The following is a 5,562-nucleotide window of genomic DNA, read 5'->3' as shown; positions in this document are numbered from 1 at the left end:
CAGGTGCCATTAATTCAGGTAACGGGTGGAGGACAGAGGAGCCTCTTAAAGAAGAAGTTACAGGTCTGTGAAAGTCAGAAATCTTGCTTGTTTGTAGTTGACCAAATACTTATTTTCCACCATAATTTGCAAATAAATTCATTAAAAAATCCTACAATGTGATTTTCTGGATCTTTTTTCCTAATTTTGTCTGTCATAGTTGAAGTGTACCTATGATGAAAATTACAGGCCTCATCTTTTTAAGTGGGAGAACTTGCACAATTGGTGGCTGACTAAATACTTTTTTGCCCCACTGTACAGGGGGTACCGGTAAAGACACAATGTGCAGGGGCACCGGTTAGTCGAGGCACCGTGTGTATCATGAATGGTCCACCAACCAAAGGATATACAGCCAACTAGACATAACTGAGGCTGTTCTGAGGGCAAACGGGGTTGCAAATCAATATTAGGAAGGTGTTTTGTGCACTCAGTGTAGACTCTATGGATGTGGCAATCACATGGCAATCACCGGATTCTGATGTATGATATTACTATTTCCCTTTCCTCTAATGATGGAACTGTGAAGTGGAACTGTGAAGGGCTCTCCTGGAATCCATTGTGGCTCTATAGCGGGAGATAACCACAGACCTTGGTGTCAATCCTATGGAGTTCAGAGAGTGGCAGCTGCCCTTATTCCCTACTAAGCAGTCATTGAAAAACTGATTATGAGGGAATAGACCGGCATCGCCCATGAGCTGCCCTTTCTCCTCCTAGGGAGAGTTGGACACTCTGATATGAGTTTGACATGGCACGCCTCTAGCTTCGGGAACATTTTCCAGCTCACCTTCCCTAGACTGACCTTAATTAAATAAGACAGGACGTTATGACACAGCTACCCACCCGTAGATAAACAAGCACACTGTGAACCTGACCTGAGAGTGAGTAAGTGCTGGTATCCTACCCTACTAGAGAAAGAAAAGAGTGGAAACTGAGTAACAGTGACATGTTGACTGTTTCCCTGTCCACAGAGACACATACATGACAATCTTTTACAGTAACGTACATATTTAAACACTGACTTACCCCACTTTCCACATCCCTCTGGGTACAGATAAAGTGACAGATAATATTACATTCTTGTATTTAATTTAATTCAAAGCTCTAACAGTATAAAGACCTATAAATATTCAGATAATATTTAGGGAGCGCAGCATTTTGAGCACTGTCAAAAGAAACACTTCAGCAAGCGGAAAATCTTTGTAAATCATTGTATTTGAACCCCCCGCTCTCTTCTCAGTCAGAATTGGATGTGAATCTCAGAAGCCAATTAACATCTTCTCAGACCTAGCGCTGCTGGTGTGGGTCACGGCTCTGATGATATGAATGTCCGTCTGCGTAGAAGAATATTATTAAAAAGACAGACTGATCAAGAACCAGGAACTGGTAGGAAAATGTGACTTGTTTCAGGAAGCTAGGTAATATGTCGCACATCACTACTTCACAGGAGAGACATAAAAAAAGGATTTGAGTTTTTTTAAATCAAAATATGTTTTTGGGCAGAAATACCTTCTGGAACATACAAACTTTCATGCCATCTGTAAATATTAATAAAATTGTTGAATTACGAGCCTTGTTGGTTTAGTCATGGGATAAGTCAGGAACCTTCCCTATAGCCATGATAGGCTGAGAGAATGGATAGGCTGGACATGGTGGGAGATGAGTTTGGATTGGTCTGAAGCATGCTTCTGTCTATAATGTAAGCTGCTCAGTATGTGTTGATAATCCTTTCTACAGCAACTGTTTTGAAAGATATGTTAGCCATCGAGAACTACAAAAATGTTGCTCCTTTTATCAACAACATTGATGCCCTGAAATTAGCAGGCGCTATCGACAAAGATCAGTTGAAAAACAAGTTGATGGGCTACTTTCTGCACATGCCTCGGTCAGAGTGAACCAGAGTGACTTGACACAATGCTGGCCATACAAGATGTAGCTACAAACAAAACCGAGTTAAATGGTTCCTTCCTGCCATGAAGCTTTCATCCATGTATACGGGTAAAAGCCTATTTACATTTTTTATATTGTACTTTTCTAATTTTGTCAGAATCGTTTTCATTGCAAGTTAAAGCTAGCTAGCGAATGTTAGCTTTATGTCTCGCTAGCTAACGTTACATGTATGATCTGTGTAGTTATATTATTCGTATCAGAAATCAATTTGAATTGCTAGTTATAGCCTAATGTTAGGTAGCTAGCTAACATTGCACCTAGTTGGTTAACTTTAACTACCTGCAGATTCATACTACATCTATGACGATCAGTTTGTATCGGTAGTAGCATGAGTTAGAATTATGCCAGTTCATTGTTTAGCTAGCTAGCTAGCTAAATAGCTAAACAAAATGCTCCACTTTGCCAGGTGATTACATGAGCCATCAAGTTAGACAGGTGTGTCTTGGGCTGATTATGGCCATCTATTGTATTTCATGAACATCTGTACACGTCTAGACAATTGTGACCTATCCACTTAGCTAGATGTGGCTGGGGGGTCGTTATAGCATTTCTTTCACATGACCCTTCATTTTAGACAGGTGAGTCTGGGTAAGCATCATCTAATAATTCTAAAATATTTGTAAAATATTTTTATCTGGACACTTTCTTTTATGCAAGGAACCATTTCACTGTACCGTTTACACCTTCTGTATCCTGTTCTTGTGACAAATACATTTCGATTTTATTTGATATAGTGTGTGTTTACCAGAGATGATAGTCTGCAGAACAACATGACATAGGATATAGGCCAAGGACTAGCTAAAGTGTGTTTTTACCTGGAAGTTTTCCTTATTGTAGGCTACTACTTTCAGTCTTGTTGTTTACTACACTACCTTACTCACTCTGTTTAGCACATGGCCTCATATGTGAATCCTTAAATAGATGGGTGGGGCTAAGGCTTAAGAGGGTGTGGACGATGCTGAATGGGTGTAGACCAAGAGCTCTCCAGTAGGTGTACCAAAACGTTCAAGGACCATTTTATCAGAAGTGGGGTTACAAGTTTATCAACGTTCGAAGCAGAATTAATAACCCATTGGTCCTCAACTGCATTGTATGATATACAATTTCTAGCTCTGAGTTTCTACTTTTATCCAATATAAAAAAAATACACCATTTCAAATGTTGCTACATAGGACCGAATGCAGGTGGTGGGTCAAAAATGTCCCCTGCTCACGTCTGTCAGTGACTAAAGAAGTGAACGATTGTCAATATTACAAAATGTGACCAAGAATGTTGAAGAAATTGTCAAAGAACTTTAACATTTCCAGATTTTCTTCTGGAAAAGTACCTCTGACACAATCATGACAAAGCAAAATAGAAGGAAGTATGTTGTACTGTAGTATACTGTAGTATTTACTGTAGTATTTACTGTAGTGTTTTTGCAAGCATTACTGTAGTATACTGTTTCATTTACTGTAGTGTTTTTGACGAATTTACTGTAGTTTTTTTCTGGACATTACTGTAGTATTTACTACTGTCACGCCCTGACCATAGAGAGCCTTTGTTTCTCTATGTTGTAGTAGGTCAGGGCGTGACTGGGGGGTATTCTAGTTTATTATTTCTATGTGTGGTTCTAGTTTATTATTTCTATGTTGGTGATTTGTATGATTCCCAATTGGGGATCATATTTAGGTAGCATTTTTCCCACCTGTGTTTGTGGGATGTTATTTTGTGTTTTGTGCATGTGCACCACGTAGTCACGTTTATTGATATACGTTTATAGCTTATTGATTTAGCTAAGTTTTACTTTATTAATAAATGATGTGGAACTCAACATCCACTGCGCCTTAGTCCGTCTCTCCACACGTACGTGACAGAATATTCCACCAACAGAGACCGTCAGTGAGTGGATGGAGATATTGGAGGAGAGAGAATGGAGAGAGTTGTTGAGTTGGTGGAGAATGCACAACATTTGCCCTAAGGAGTGTGTTATCAGTTTAATGCCACCTGAGTCAGCTCTCCGTACTCGTCCTGAGGAGCGTGCTATCAGTCTGGTAAAATCTGTGCCGGCTCCACACACCAGGTCTCCAGTACGTCTCCACAGCCCAGTATGTCCTGTGCCAGCTCTACGAACCAGGTCTCCAGTGCGCCTCCACAGCCCAGTATGTCCTGTGCCAGCTCCTCGCACTCACCGTGGGAATGGGGTCATCGTTCCGGTACAATTGATGACGGCTATACGCACCAGGACTCCAGTGTGCCTTCACAGCCCAGGACATCCTGTGCCAGCTCCTTGCATTTGCAGTGTGAAGTGTGTCATCGAACCGCTACAATTGATGCTGGCTATATGCACCAGGTCTCCAGTACGCCTCCACAGTCCGGTACGTCCTGTGCCAGCTCCTCGCACCAGCCCTGAAGTGCGTGTCACCAGTCCGGTGCCACCTGTGCCGGCTCCATGCACCAGGCCTCCAGTGTGCCTCCCCAGTCCGGTACGTCCTGTGCCAGCTCCACGCACTAGGCCTCCAGTGCATAATCACAGTCCAGAACTTCCGGCGACGGTTCATAGTCCTGAACTTCCAGCGACGGTTCCCAGTCCAGAGCTTCGGGCAACGGTCCCCAGTCCAGAGCTTCTGGCGACGGCTTCCAGTCCAGAGCTTCCGGCGACGGCTTCCAGTCCAGAGCTTCCGGCGACGATCCACAGTCCAGAGCTTCCGGCGACGGTCCTCAGTCCGGAACCTCCTAAGATGGTCCACGGTCCGGAACCTCCTGCGACGGTCCACGGTCGGAACCTCCAGCGACGGTCCACGGTCCGGAATCTCCTTCGATGGTCCACGGTCCGGAACCTCCAGCGACAGTCCAGGCACAGTGTCCAGTCCCGCTTTATGGCGGGAGCCTTCCTCTGAGCCGGTGCCCAGTCCAGGCACGGCGTCCAGTCCAGCTCCATGGCCAGAGCCCTCCTTTGCGCCGGTTCCCAGTCCAGGCATGGCATTCAGTCCCGCTCCAAGGCCGGAGCCTTCCTCTGCACCGGTGCCCAACCCAGCTGGGTTCTGTCACGCCCTGACCATAGAGAGCCTTTGTTTCTCTATGGTTTAGTAGGTCAGGGAGTGACTGGGGGGTATTCTAGTTCATTACAGTGTTTTTGTTTTATTATCTATGACATATAAGTGGGGGCTTTCTCCTTGGGGAAACCTACTGGACAAATACTAAAAGAGAAGATCATCCATAACATGTAAGTATGACTGGGGTCTGAACAGATAGTTCAGAGCTTCTGCTCGTTTCTATAAGCTGTAAGTAAGTTTGTAAGTAAAGGGACTTGGGCCTTGCAGGGATAGCTCAGGGCTTCCTGCCATTTTCTACCCCTCTTCACAGTGTGTCTGCCCTGTCGAGGATGAGGTTTGGCAAGGGACAAGGGGGATGGGGTTTGGAGTTCTCCTTTTGTCTTCTGCAACTTGATTTTAGTGAAAACAAACTTTATTGGATAATTAAATGTAGCCTAAAGAAAAAAAGTAAGAAAAAAGAAAGAAGGGTTGGGTAGGGGATATGAACCCAGTTTAGGTTAAGGGTTTGGAGGGTAGTGAACAGTAAACGGACCCAGTTTAT

At 43.9% G+C, this 5,562-nt stretch overlaps 1 non-coding gene across 1 annotated transcript; it reads right to left on the bottom strand.

The window, feature by feature from the left end:
• Positions 1 to 5,128: 5,128 nt before the first annotated feature.
• LOC112262462 lies at positions 5,129 to 5,184 on the bottom strand. The gene has a single exon (XR_002955349.1). It is a non-coding gene; the product is annotated as a U7 small nuclear RNA (small nuclear RNA).
• Positions 5,185 to 5,562: the final 378 nt, after the last annotated feature.

Source organism: Oncorhynchus tshawytscha, linkage group LG11 (assembly GCF_018296145.1).
Source record: "Oncorhynchus tshawytscha isolate Ot180627B linkage group LG11, Otsh_v2.0, whole genome shotgun sequence".
In the NCBI taxonomy this organism is placed as follows: domain Eukaryota; kingdom Metazoa; phylum Chordata; class Actinopteri; order Salmoniformes; family Salmonidae; genus Oncorhynchus; species Oncorhynchus tshawytscha.
Note: the sequence above shows the minus strand (reverse complement) of the source record. Positions and strands in the feature narration are given on the sequence as shown.